Source organism: Bos javanicus, chromosome 1 (genome assembly GCF_032452875.1).
Source record: "Bos javanicus breed banteng chromosome 1, ARS-OSU_banteng_1.0, whole genome shotgun sequence".
Lineage (NCBI taxonomy): Eukaryota > Metazoa > Chordata > Mammalia > Artiodactyla > Bovidae > Bos > Bos javanicus.
Window position 1 is genome coordinate 142,728,137 of NC_083868.1, and position 14,892 is coordinate 142,743,028.

A 14,892-nucleotide genomic window follows, 5' to 3' on the forward strand; every position below is an offset into this window, starting at 1 on the left:
CGCATTTATCCTACTTCATCGTAAACTCAGAGTCCAGTACTCTCGTTTGACAATTCTGTGATTCAGGGTTCTGCATAGACGCTCTAAAGCTTCACACACACACACACACACACATCACCCCAGGCCAGCTTCCCACTGTCATAAAACCATGACCATTAGCTGGGAATGTTAAGTGGTCAGAGAGCTAGAGAGCAGAAAGCCCTCTCCCGTCTTTGTCCGGGCTCCTTGGGATCAAAAATGCAGCAGGATGTGGGTGTGCCTCTTGCAGGGGCCCCAGAGCTCCTGTGGTCCCCACGCACTGTCTCTATCCCCCGAGTGGAGTTAGAGTTGCTTGCGGCAGGTCTGTCTCCGCACTGGATGGTAGCTCTATGAGGGCAAGTTGTGGCCACTCAGCCCGGGTCACTGGGGTCCAGCCCAGCACCCAGAACATCCTGATGCTCAAAACAACTCTGGAAGATGAAGGCATGGGTGCATAGATGGTGCCCTGGTCTGTTTGCCATCACCCTTCTCCAGGGCATTGCACAGATGTCTCAGACGCAGGATTCAGTCATCAGGATGCACCTGCTCCTGATGAACTTAAAGACCTGACTCCCCTCCATATGCTCTCCTGTCTCCCTCCAACACCTGGACTCAGAGCGGGATGGGTCACCACCCTGCTGGAAACACCAGCGGGCATCTGTCTGTCTCCCTGGCCATCCCAAGGCAGCAGGAGCCTCAGTCCCCAGTAAGATGGGCCTCCCGTCACCTTGTGGAGGCTGGTTTCATCATCTACCTCCCAGACATCACTGCTTTTATCCACTCGTTCCTAAAAAAAAAAAAAAAAAGACAGAGAAAGTATTCCCATTGTGTGTCTGACATCACACTGGCTGCCATGGAGATGATCGAGGTGAATAAGACATCGTCCCGGCCCTGGGGGAGTGTGCAGTCCACTGGGGGTGGGACATGATCAGTCAGGCGCACTGCAGGGAGAAGTCCCAAAGCTGCAAGCCACCCCCTTGGCCCCGCTGAGTCACGTGCCCCCGCCTCAGCTCACTGACTCAAGGCCACGTCGACGGCGTCCCCGGTGCCAGCCGTGCCTCAGCGTGTGGGGTCTTAAAAGCGCTGCCTCTTCTATTTTGATAGAGTGTCTGTCACCTGCATTTCCATTTTGGGACAGGCTGTCAGTCTCTGCCTCCCTGCAGTGCACATGGAGATGTGTGGACTAATTTGGGGGCAGTCAGATGACTCACGCAGAAGAGGAACTGAGGAAGGCTTGTCTGTTAGAGGAGCAGTCGAGATGGGAGCATCGTCCTCTTTACAACTCCCTGTACACTCATCACACGACCTTTCATGGGTGCTCAGCCCCCCAGGTAACCCCAGTCACTGGGCAAAAAGGATGGGGGCTTCCCACTGAGCCTGGCTGGGAGGCTGACCCACATTTCCTCACCAGTCATGCCCACCCAGCCCCCACACAAAACTCCTGGCACCAAAACAGTTGGATTCTGACTTTGCAGCAATCAGGAAGCTACATAAGGCTTCTCAGCACCCACCCAGGTGCTGTTTTAGAGATACATGTGCCAAGCCCACCCTCAGAGATTCTGATTCCTGTGGTCTTGGGGGAGCGGAGTCAGGCATCAGCATTTTTAAAACTCTCCAGGAGACATCCAGAGTCGAGAACCCCACTCTGCAGAAGGAACTTCTCTACACTGAGGACTCAAAGCCCCAACAGAGGGTCTTCTTTCTCCTGGATTCAGCTTGTACCCAGCCCGGGAGCACCTCCTGCAAAACATCTTTGTTTGAATTAAAATAGTGACTTCAGAAATTCTGGGATGACTTCAGCCTATTTCACATGAGAAACTATTATTTCTTTTCCAGAACTATAGAGTGAAATATCTGTTCTTCTCATCTACCGATTTACAAGGTGAAATTTTGCAGGAGACTGAAACACATGTGTGTGTTAAGTCACTTCAGTAATGTCCAACTCTTTGCAACCCTATGGACCAGAGCCCGCCAGGCTCCTCTGTCCATGGGATTCTCCAGGCAAGAATACTGGAGTGGAGTGCCATGCCCTCCTCCAGGGGATCTTCCCAAACCAGGGATCAACCCCACATCTCTTACATCCCCTGCATTGGTATGTGAGTTCTTTACCACTAGTGCCATCTGGGAAGCCCAGCAGACACCCATTCTAGTTATAAAATTAGCCTGAAACTATATTCTTCCCTGGAGCCAGGGTTGAGTACATGGTCGTGATCAGAGCTGCCCTCCATGACCCCTGCCACATCAGAGGGTTCTGTCCCACAGACCCTACAAACATCTGGTCCAGGGATCAGGCCTCCTGGTCCTGCCAGGAGGCAAGACACAGACCAACATGGCCTCAGTCACACCGCAAAGAAAGCGTTGTGATGTTCACACCTTCTAAACACATATGATGTGGGGCCTTCAAGAGGAAAGGAGCTGGAAGCCGAGCTTTGTGCTATGTCTTCAACCTGGAAGGTTGTGGAGGCTACCGGCAGGGCCATTTTTGGTGCTAAGACTGCGATATTCTCTTATGTCCCAGGAAAAGGCTTCTCCAAGCCCCGAACTATTTGTTTCTGTCCTTTCTTTTTTTGGCTGATGCTGTTCATGTATGATGATCACCCTTCGTGTCCATCGTGATACTGATCACAGACTGATACAGAGGGAGAGGAGAACCCTACCACGTGGCCTATAGACAGGTCCCCAGCACAGACACCCAGTGCCCCCGCCCACCAAAGACCACCCACCAGCCTCCCTTCCCCATCAGCCTCCCCAGACAGTACTTGGGGCTTCCCTGGTGGCTCAGAGGACAAAGAATCTGCCTGCAATGCAGGAGACACGGGTTTGATCCCTGGGTGGGGAAGATTTCCCAGAGAAAGGAAATGGCAACCCACTCTAGTCTTCTTGCCTGGAGAATCCCATGGACAGAGGAGTCTGGCGGGCTACAACCCATGTGGTCACAAAGAGTCGGACATGACTGCGTGACTAATACGTTGACACCGTCAGACAGCACTTGGCCTGGAAGGAAGAGGGTGGACAGTGCTGTTGCCACCGCTCCTGCAGGCTGGCTGCCGCCGTCCTGACATCGGACACGGCTTCCGTCCCCTCTGGCCCTGCTTTGCGCTCTCAGACAGTTATTGGGGTGCCGACAGCCCGACCTCTTCCCTCCACAGTCGAAGCTTTCCCACCTTACAAGCAGCGGAGGGAACTCCTGTAACGCCTTCCTCTTCCAGACGTGCCCCCTCAAGCTCCTGCTTCACACAACACACTCTGCGGGAGCCACCCCAACCCACTCACACCCCCCTCATCCGCACTAACACAGCTAGATCTGCCACATAGACCAAGGAGGTTGTACCCCCCACAGCGGTGCCGCCAGACGGTTGGGTGGGGCTGAAACCGGGCTAATCTCTGGGCAGGTCAGCTGGGAGCTCCTCCTCCCAGCCTCTCTCCCCCGGACACAGTGAAGTCTCCCTCGACCTCTGTGGATTGAACCTGAGCCTGTTGAATAGAATGAGAGGTGGGGACTCAGCCTGACTGTGGAGCTAGAGCCTTGGTCTCCTCCTGCCCTTGGGCTGGGGTTTGCACCATTGGCTTCTCCGGTTCTCAAACCTTTGAATTCAGACAGGAGTGCCTGCCAGCCATCCTGGGCCTCTGGTTTGCAAAACGGCAGGTCCTGGGACTTCTCAGCCTCTCTCACCATAGAAGCCAGCTCCTTAGAATAAATGTTCAGGCACCTGGTTCTCTGGAGAACCCTGACATGTCCGGCCACCCCACCCGGATTCCGGCCAGTGTGTCCATGCCCCAAGTCTGTCCTGCATGCCCTGAGAAGACACTGTTTAGAGACCAGCATCCAGTAGCAACGAAGGCTGATGAGACTGCTCAGAACCTGGAGTCTGACGGTTCATGTGGAAGAGACGCAGGACGGCTAGCAGCGAAGGATGGTCTTCTGAAAGAGACCTTTTCAGTCTCTGCAGCTGTTGTTCAGTCACTCAGTCATGTCCGACTCTTTTCGAACCCATGGACAGCAGCACGCCAGGCTCCTCTAATTCTCCAATATCTCCTGGAGCCTGCTCAAACTCATGTCCATTGAGTCAGTGATGCCATGCAACCATCTCATCCTCTGTCATCCCCTTCTATTCCTGCCTTCAATCTTTCCCAGCATCAGGATCTTTTCTAATGAGTTGGGTCTTCAAATCAGGTGGCCAAAGTATTGGGGCTTCAGCTTCAGCATCAGTCCTTACAATGTTGATTTCCTTTAGGATTGACTGGTTTGATCTTCTTGCAGTCCAAGGGACTCTCAAGAGTCTTCTCCAGCACCACAGTTCAAAGTATCAATTCTTCAGCGCTCAGTCTCTACAGGGTTTGATCAAAAGTGAGTGACTTTGTCTTTATGCAGGCAGCAGGCCTATCTCTTGTCTCCCTGAAAGACAGACACAGTCAACTTTCTCACCCTATTTAAAACGTCCCTGCAATAAAATGTGAGCCTTGAAAGCCGAGGTCTAGAGGCAAGTGTTGCTGAGAATCTATGAAACCCAAGAGTCATTCCAAAAAGGAGACACGGGAAAAAGGGTCCCCATCAGGCCCCCATGAGTGGGTTGGAGGACATCCACTGCCATGGTCTCGGGGTGTCAGCGAGGAGTCCTCACTTGGCCCCTCTAGCTTTCCCCTGAAGCTGATCACAGATGTGAGCCCGGCTCTTTCCAGCTCTCCTGGCTCATCTTCAGTGCCACGTGATCAGACAGGTGTTAGCAGGAAGAATAGACGTGTAGACACATTTTCTGCACTGATGCTCTTCTCTTCCTAACACTCCAAGCAAAGGGCTCCATGCCCCACACCTGCCCCACTGGTACGTGGAGCCACGCTGTGTCTGCCTTACTTGGGCATCCCCCAGCTGAGTCTGGTCCAGGCTGGCATCTGAAGGGAACGGACGCCTCCCTTCCCGCCCTCCCCAGGGAACAGCACTGGTTTGCAAAGAGGAAGGACCTGCCTGAAGCTGAGGGGCAGGCTGCCTGGGAGCAGGAAGCAGAAACTCTCTTTACATTTTCATCATGCCCATAGGAGGTATCTTTTTCCCTAAGTTTTTAGATATTTTTTTTAGACTAATTCAACAAATTCTAATTTATCTGGGCTTGTGACAACCATCTCACTATTTGTTTTCCATGTGTCCACTATTTATACACCATTTCATCTCCTTTCATCTTGTTTAAGATTTTGAAAGTATTTTCTATGATCATTTCCGCCTCTCATTGTTGGAGTTGTAATCAAATAGGAAAGAAAAAAAACAGGAGGAAAAACCAGAATTGACTCATAATCTCTTTAAGAGAGAAAGAAGAAAGATTGTGAAAAACTGCAGAATTCTATAATGGTAAAGGTCAGTAGAAATAGATGAAAAATATTTAAATAGCTTTGTTGTTGTTGTTCAGTCGATAACTCATGTCTGACTCTGCAACCGGATGAACTGCAGCATGCCAAGCTCCTCTGTCCTCCACTATCTCTCGGTGTGTGTGCTTAGTCACCCAGTTGTATCTGACTCTTTGTGACCCCATGGTCGGTAGCCCACCAGGCTCCTCTGTCCAAGGGTATTCTCCAGGCAAGAAAACTGGAGTGGGTTGCCATGCTCTCCTCCAGGGGATCTTCCCAACCCAGGGATCAAACCCAGGTCCCCCAAATTGCAGGCAGATCCTTTACCATCTGAGTCACCAGGGAAGCCCACAATCTCTCAGAGATTGCTCAGATTCATATCCATTGAATCGGTGTTGCTATCATTCTCTGCCACTCCCTTCTCCTCCTGCCCTCAATCTTTCCCAACATCAGGGTCTTTTCCAATGAGTCAGTTCTTCAAATCAGGTGGCCAAAGTATTGGAGCTTTAGCTTCAGCATCACTCCTTCCAATGAATATTCAAGGTTGATTTCTTTTAGGATTGACTGGTTTGATCTCCTTGAAGTCCAAGGGACTCTCGAGAGTCTTCTCCAGCACCACATCTCAAAAGAAACAATTCTTTGGCACTCAGTCTTTTTTATGGTCCAACTCTCACATTTTTACATGACTACTGCAAAAATCATAGCTTTGACTAGACAGACCTTTGTCAGCAAAATGATGTCTCTGCTTTTTAATACACTATGTAGGTTTGTCATAGCTTTCCTTCCTTTTAATCTCATGGCTTAAATGAATAGAAATTAAAGATGGAGACAGGAGGTTCATTGTTCTCTCTACTTTGTGCATATTTGGAAATTTTCAAAATTATAATATCCTGAGCACCAAAAAGAGGCAAGTCCCTCTGAAACCTGGAGGGGGTCCAACAGTCAAGGTGGAAATTGACCATTCTGTGAATGGACAGAAAACTTGGGTCATACACAGTTTCAATCTTTGGGGCGTGAAGACAAGATTTAAAAGAAGAAATTTCTGTTACAAAACCATCCCCTCTATAGACTAAGTAGGGTTCTATATGTCCAAATGTGCTGTCAAAATTAATTCACTTAGAGTCCTGGCCAGTGTAGACAGTGGCACACAACTGCAGCAGGATAAGACTCTACTCTGCCCAGGTGTTTGGGGGACAAGTCATTGTTTCTATAGTGACCTTTATCAGTTAACATTTTAGGACCTTTCCACATCAGAAATATTTGAAATTACGTACCAAAATTTTAGGGCTTCCCTGGTGGCTCAGTTGGTAAAGAATCTGCCTGCAATGCAGGAGACCTGGGTTTGATCCTGGGTTGGGAAAATCCCCTGGAGGAGGGAATGGCAACTCACTCCACTATTCTTGCCTGGAGAATCCCCATGAACAAAGGAGCCTGGTGGATTGCAGTCCGCGGAATTGCAGAGTCAGACACAACTGAGCGACTAAGCACAGCACACAGACATTTTAAGAAAATCAAACTCATAACCTAAATGTTTTCAAGTTAAGGAATTTATGGACAGTTGAAGTTTTATCTATTCATAATTTGGTCCATTGCAAAAAAAGTCCTGCCTAGCTTTTTCTTTCAATTAGTATAGGAGTAATTTATTGGGACTTGGGATATTAAATAGAAATTTTACTAAATTTATTATCAAAATTGAACCATTTCAGACAACTTGAGAATCACCATGTTTAGAAAGTTAATTTCTTTGATGATGAGATCAATGGTAAAGTTTGGTTTGTTAACTGAAAAACTGAAGCCCTTACCAAGGAAATTAATTTCGCTAAATTTACACCCAGTTTAAAATACCCCAAGGGGTTTGACATTTCCTTCTATTGATTAAAGTCTATTAAAAGGAACTGCTTCCAGTTATCAAACGTATAAGAGATCTTATACAAGGAAGAACTAGCTATTCAGGTTCTCAACTTTGATAATATGAAGATTATTTTTTAAAACCAAAGCCAATTTCTGAGTTGTATTTTCTGTACCAAAGCCAACCTTGAGAGTGCCAAAACTCTCACATTTAACACAAGAGGGAAGAAGGCAGACAGAAGCCAGCCGTCTACAACAGTTGTAAGTTGCAAGTGTGCTGTAACCACAGTGCTTTGTGAAGTTCTGCTGGCCTGGAACGGGGCTTTGCGAGGGTCGCTTAACCTTAGAGCCTGGGAACTCAGGAAGGCAACTCTGTCCATCTCTCTGCCGCCTCCTCATCCACCCCTTTCTGCCCCACCTCCACGTGGAGCCGCTCCACCATGCACTCAACAGTATCTGGCTGCCCTCTGTTCCTCTGCCCCTGACGCCCTGCCCCCGCCACTGCTCACTCCACACTAAGCCCCAACCCCACCCCAGCCCACCACGTGCTTCTTCCTGGGGCCCTGTGAATCACACACTTTATCTCCAGTCCTCAGGATGGCCAAGCACAGAGCATGGCTGGGCCGGCTGAGGCTGCCCTCCTGTTCCATTCAGCTCGCAGACACTGAACCTGTCCTTGAACCCCTCTCCCAGGGAGGGGGTGAGCTTGCAGGGGACATAGGTCGACCAGAAATCTAGCCTTCTCCAGAGCCAGGGAGCCTCAGGGGTGGGGTCCCCAGCCCCACCTGCACAATTGCATGTTCCAGCATCTTTTCATGCTGACACCTGGGGCCCAGTTTATAAAATCAGAACAGAGGCTCACCCAGCCTTCACAAGTCCAGCAGAGTCAGCTCAGAGTTGAAAACTGTTCAGATGCCATCACCCTGCATGTCTTTGTGTAAAATTCCCCATGTTCCTTCCCCACCGAGACCCATGAGGCGCTCCCTCATCTGTGTGATGCTCTATGACCTGTGCCCACGGAGCCCTGGCCCTTGTCTGTCTGGGAGCACAGCTGGCTCACCGTGTGTTCAGTGTGGGATCTGCCCGACCCCACAGGGCATCCGTCAGGTGACTGCACCTGTTCCTACAGCCCTGGAAGCCCTGGGCTGTGCTAAGGGCCGGACTCCCTCTCCATGTCTGAGCTGGGAGTCTTTACCAGCTGCCCCCACTGCAGTGTAGCTGCCAACACGGTGGGGTGCCTGCACAAAGGCAGCAGGGGTGGAAGCTCTCATCTAAGTGCAGCTCTCAGGGTCACGAACAAATGTCTTCCATGCCAGTCTACCCATCCGGCTATTGGCATAACTGACACCATCTTGGGTCCATTCAGACCCTCCTGTCCTTCTGCCCACCCTACCCAGGATGGCACTGTGCAATAAACGCCTCTCTGCCATCAAAGGCTCTGGGGTTGGGACTTTCCTGGTGATTCAGTGGCTAAGACTCGGTGCTCCCAAATGCAAGGGTTTAGTCCCTGATCAGGGAACTAGATCCCACAGGCCACAATGAAGACCCGGCACAGCCAAAAAAATTAACAAATAAAAATAGATTTAAAAAAAAGACTCCGAGGTGAACATATATGGTTTGATGAAGACCTTTGCTGGTGTCTTCCTGGCTCCACGAGACTAGTGACCAATCATCGTAACTTAGGAAAGCACACCCTATTTCCAAGAGTGCATCCCACACCTTGGGTTAACTGTAAAACTGTCACAGACCCCTCAGGGGTGCAGAATACAGCGGAATGCTTCTGCTCATCGTCTGCCTGATCCCACCCTGCTGGTTGTTTTTGTTCCATCTCTAAGGCGTGTCCGACTCTTCTCTTTGGGGCCCCATGGACTGCAGCACGCCAGGCTTCCCTGTCCTAGTTGAGCAAACTGTCTCACAAGGTTTGCTCAAATTCATGTCCCTTGAGTCGGTGATGCCATCCAACCATCTGACCTCTGCCACCCCCTTCTCCTTTTGCCTTCAGTCTTTTCCAGCATCAGGGGCTTTTCCAATGAGCCAGCTCTTTGCATCGGGTGGCCAAAGTACTGGAGCTTCAGCATCAGTCCTTCCAAAGAATATTCTGAGTTGATTTCCTTTAGGATTGACTGTAATTTGATCTCCTTTGTGTCCCAGGGATTCTCAAGAGTCCTTCACCCTGCCAGTAAATTATCTAATAATAAACTGATCCACTGATTAGATGGAGCTGCCTGCCTCATTTTTCATCTTAAGATACCTTCTCAGTTGAGTGGGCACTTTTCCTCCCCTTTGTCCTCCAACACCACCTCCCTTTGCCCCCTCGGGGCATCCATCGGAGGTAGGGGGTCAGCCTGATTTCCTGCTGCCCCATCTGCATTTTGATAGCTGAGCACTGTTGCACCAACCAAAGTGGAGCCTGAGACAAAAGGAGAAACATGCACCCCAATTCACATGTTTTATGTAGTATTATATGGGCTTTTTTTCTTTTTCTTTTTTTGCTGAAGCATTAAAATAGTTGCAAAGACAAAAAGTCAAAAGTCAATGTATTAAACTCACAACACTATTTTATTTATATCAAAACAGAATTACTCATAATTTTTTACTTCAATTTAGTTCATTTAAAATTATTGAAGATAATTACTTGGGTAAGAAAAGTTGTCAAACATGGAAAATCTCAAGTAGAAAAAAGAATAGTCTGAACCAAAGAATGTGCCACACCAAAAATGAGTTGTGGGGTAAATTACAGACTTAAGTGTGACACGTGGACCACTCAGGTAGAGGGTGTTGTTAACGAAGGGAGGGGGCTGTGCATGTGTAGGAGTGGGGGATGTGTGAAATCTCTTTTCCCTCAATTTTGCTATGAACATTAAACTTCTCTAGAAAAACTGTCTTCATGACAATAATATCTGAGAAAACCATAATACAAAAGATACACGCACCCCAGTGTTCACTGCAGCACTGTTTACAACAGCCAAGACATGGAAGCAACCTAAATGTCCATCAACAGATGAATGGATAAAGAAGATGTGGTACATATATACAATGGAATATTTCTCAGCCATAAAGAAGAATGAAACAGAGTCATTTGTAGAGATGTGGATGGACCTAGAATCTGTCATACAGAGTGAAGTTGTCAGAAAGAGACATACAAATATAGTCAAAGCTATGGTTTTTCCAGTACTCATGTACGTATGTGAGAGTTGGACCATAAAGAAGGCTGAGCACTGAAGAATTGATGCTTTTGAATTGTGGTGCTGGAGAAGATTCTTGAGAGTCCCTTGGACTGCAAGGAGATCCAACCAGTCCATCCTAAAGGAAATCAGTCCTGAATATTCACTGGAAGAATTGATGCTGAAGCTGAAGCTCCAATACTTTGGCCACCTCATGCAAAGAGCCAACTCATTGGAAAAGACCCTGATGCTGGGAAAGATTGAGGGCAAGAGGAGAAGGGGGCAACAGAGGATGAGATGGTTGGAGGGCATCACTGATTCGATGGATGTGAATTTGAGCAAGCTCTGGAAGATGGTGATGGACAGGGAAGCCTGGCATGCTGCAGTCCATGGGGTTGAAGAGTTGGACACGACTTGGCAATTGAACAACACATCTATATGGAATCTAGAAAAATGGTATTGATGTACCTATTTGCAGGGCAGGAGTGGAGATGCAGAGGTAGCGAACAGACTTGTGGACACTGAGCCGGAAGGAGAGGGTGTGATGAACTGAGAGAGTGGCACTGACACACATACACTTCCGTGTGCAAGACAGCGAGCTGGGGGAAGCCGCTGTAGAGCAGAGGGGCTCGGCCTGCTGCTCTGTGATAACCTAGGGCGCTGGGATGGCATGGGGACTGAGGTCCAGGAGGGAGAGAATGTGTGTATGCACATAGCTGATGCACGTTACTGTACAGCAGAAAGAGCACGATGCTGTAAGGCAATTACACGCCAATAAAATAAATGAATAAACATTTTTTAAAAAAACAGGCATAAAAGAATAATACACCTAAATAGATAAGATTAGTGAACAAGTAGGTTTTGAAAATACTATTGATAAATCTGCCTCCAGGTGAAGCGCGTTGAATGGTGCCCCCACTCACCCGAAAGGCATGTCCATCTGGAATCCATAAATGTGACCCTGTTTGGAGTAAGCACCTCTGGAGATGTAACAGACTTAAGGAGCTTAGTACGGGGTCATCTTGGACTAGGGTGAGCCCTGAATCCAATGACAAGTGTCCTTATAAAACACCGGGGCGGGAGGAGACACCCAAGATGATGTGAACACGGAGGCAGAGACCCGAGTGATTCTGGACACCAAGCTGAGGATGCTGAGAACTGCCAGCCGCCAGCTGAAAGCTGGGAGAGACACAGACAGACCCCCCGCTCAGAGCCTGCAGAAGGACCAGCCCTGCGTACACCTTGACTTCAGATTTCCACCCTTCAGACTGGGAGACAAAAGCTTTCTCTTGTTCAAAGCCCCCCCCGCCAGTTTGTGGTCATTTGTTACAATAACCCAGGGAACCTAACAAACCAAGGCCTCACTTTTCCCCAGACTCAGTTAGATTTGGTGCTACACTGGTTTTCATTTTAAATTTTGATAGTTTGTTGATGGTGCATTTTTTTTTAATTTAATTTTGATTTTTAGAAATGTTGCTTCTTTTGTATGGATCCAGCGAGCAAACACTGGGCTGATGGAATTAACAGGCTGGTATCAGTAAGATGGGCTGCCCTAGGTGCCTTGAAATATGCAGACACCCCCGCAGCCCCAGTGGGTATGGACAGGGGCCACAGACATGTTCCCACGTGCCCAGCCACGAGATCCACTAGTGCCTCCCTTCGACCCACCTGGCACCAGGTCTCCATCCGAGCTCCTGCCATGTCTCTAGCCGAAAGGCTAACCCTTTTCCTCCCACCATGAATCACCTAAGATCAGCTCCTCAGTTGGCTGCACTCTCAGGAAGTGGATGAGGACCAGCTGCTCCTCGCAGAGTCCTGCCCCCCCAACCGCAGGGTCCCTTCATCTGTGTCCCCCGGGCCATACTGTGAAGACAGCCCACCGACCGGGACTCCCAGCTGGTGGCAGCAAATAGCGAGACCCTTCTCTTCACAAGGCCTCTCCTGCGCCATTAATTGCTCACAGGTGTGCTGGGGGTAGGGGAGATGGAGATGGAGCAGACAGGCCTGCAGGGTCCCTGTTCCCCGCTCAGGAGGGTTCCTGGTGCCCTCCAGGCTTCTCCAGCCCGGTTGTCCTATGAGAACTTCCGTCTGCCGTGGGATTCCACTGCGAATCTTCAGTTTCGTGGTTGGGGCCACGTGGTCCTGGCGACCTCTTTCAGGAGCGGTGGCACTTCTTGCTATGAAATGTCTTGGCTTTTGGGGATGATGCAGTGTGAAGATTGTGGTGATGGAGGAGATCCTGCAAGTCCAAGAGGGTGGTGCTGGCAGCAGACCGAGGGCAGGAAGGGAAATCTGTTGTCCACACGAGGACAGCAAGCTGCGCCTCCGAGAGTGACAGTCAGTCTGTTCAGTCACTCAGTCATGTCTGACTCTTTGCGACCCCATGGACTGCCGCATACCAGGCTTCCCTGTCCATCACCAACTCCCAGAGCATGCACAAACTCATGTCCATCGAGCTGATGATGCCATCCAACCATCTCATCCTCTGTCACCCCCTTCTCCTCCCGCCTTCAATCTTTCCCAGCATCAGGGTCTTTTCCATTCAGTCAGCTCTTTGCATCAGGTGGCCAAACTATTGGAGCTTCAACTTCAGCATAAGTCCTTCCAATGAATATTCAGGGTTGATTTTCTTTAGGATTGACTGGTTTCATCTCCTTTGCCATCCAAGGGACTCTCAAGGGTCGTCTCCAGCATGACAGTTCAAAACCATAAATTCTTCAGTGCCGAGAGCGACAGGACTAGTGTAATTCACCAGCCATCAGGAAGTCAGCTCGTCCCGCTGGGGGACACAGGTGATGTAGCGTGGTCCAGGACTGCACTCAGCAGTGGGAGAGCCAGGCTGGCTTTAGTGGAAGGAAGACCACATGGTTAAACTGTGCAGACCCTCCACTCTGTATGAGTAGACGGATTATACTGCTCCTTCCTGTTCAGGATGGAGAAGAGGCTTTCTCCAGCCAACGGCCATGTAGCTGCTGCTGGGGGTTGCACTGACTCCCACCAGTAAGGATTCAACCTCTGGACCACTGATCATGTTTGTGAAAACCCTCTGTCATGCTCTGGGATCCTTTGGACACCTGCACATGCTCAATAGGTGAATTACCTGGGCATGCCCTAACCTCTGTCTAGGTCTCTGCTGCTTTCTCCTGGGTGCGCTGTGGGACTTGGCTCACTATTTCGCAGGGCTGTGGTGTGGAGGGCAGCTCCAGATCTTCCTCAGTCCCTTCTGCTGAGTGTGCATTCAGCCTGTTGCTCAGCACGTTCATCCCCCTCTACATCCTGCATCTGGGAAAGAATCAGGGCTGGAGACCTCTCTGCAGGTGGAGGAGGCTCATGGAACCTCAGAGCTCAAAATGTTCTGCTCACTTAGTCCCAGGCCTTGTCTCAGAACCCCTCTCTTTACCTCCAGGGCCACTGGGGCCAGATCATTCTTTGCTGGAGAACTGTCCTGCACTGCATCCCTGGTCTTCACCCTCTAGAATCCAGCAATATCCTTCTTGCTGTGACAACCCCGATTATCCTTGGACTGTGCCCACTGTCCCTGCAGGTGAACTGGCTCCAGCTGAGGACACAAGCTCGGCTTCAGAGCCCCGGCCACGCTCAAGAACACTCACTTGCTGGCCTCAAAGCCAGACGCCCAGTCCTGGTCCTAAGACTTCAGGAGCCACAAGGCTCTTTCACAGCTGTCCCTCTGGGTCTTCAATGCTTGACCAGTAATCTCAATGTCCCTTGTTTGCTGTGCAGGTAAGAGGAAGCCTAGAGACTGAACTGTCTTCAGTCACCACTAGGAAACCATAACAACCCGCAGTGCCTTGTCTGTCTGCCCACCTACTGCTGCCCCCGTGATTATGGGAATCATCAAGGTGCCACCATGCCCATGTTTATCTGTGTCCTGTTTCCCCATCCAGGGGGTTACCTTGAATCTATGACCAATCCAACCCCCAGCCTCTGAAGATCTGCTTCCTGGGTCCCTCCTTGTGCTAACTACCTTATTAGTTAGGATTTGGGGGCTCTTTGTAAAGGTGTGAGCAGGGTACAGGGAAGCCTCAGAGATGGAAGTCTGGAGGTCATCATGGCGGAGCTGTTCCCACCAGACCATGGGGTCGGGGGGTGACCCCTTACCAGGAAACTGAAAGAAACTCACAAACAGGCCACCATGAGAAGAACGGTGACCTCCAATCAAGGGAGACACTGGCCAGAGGCTGTCTCCCTCTCCCCCAAGCTTCTGCCAGGGCTCCCCGTTGACTGAACCCAACCAGAAGCCAGAAGCCAGGGGCCTGGTGGTGCATCCATGAGGGTCAGCCCTAGGACAAGTGGAGAGAAGGGTTGAGGGGCCCTGCAGGGATGGGCCCCAAAGCACATAGCTGCAGCCTGCTGCAGCCCTACAGGCCCGTGTAATGCCCTCCACAGTCACCAGACCAGTCCCTGTACTGGAAGGCCTGGCTGCACCTGCTCAGGGCTGGCCCCTCTTCATTCAGCCCCAGGTCAGAGCCACCTCCTCAGAAGCCTTTCTAAGTCTCTAAGATCC

At 50.0% G+C, this 14,892-nt stretch overlaps 1 long non-coding RNA gene across 1 annotated transcript; it reads left to right on the forward strand.

Annotated features, from left to right (window-relative positions):
• The first annotated feature begins 839 nt into the window (after nucleotides 1-839).
• On the forward strand, nucleotides 840-1,822 carry LOC133254827 (uncharacterized). Its single transcript, XR_009738777.1, has 2 exons — nucleotides 840-1,349; nucleotides 1,637-1,822. It is a non-coding gene; the product is annotated as an uncharacterized LOC133254827 (long non-coding RNA).
• The last annotated feature ends 13,070 nt before the right edge of the window (nucleotides 1,823-14,892 follow it).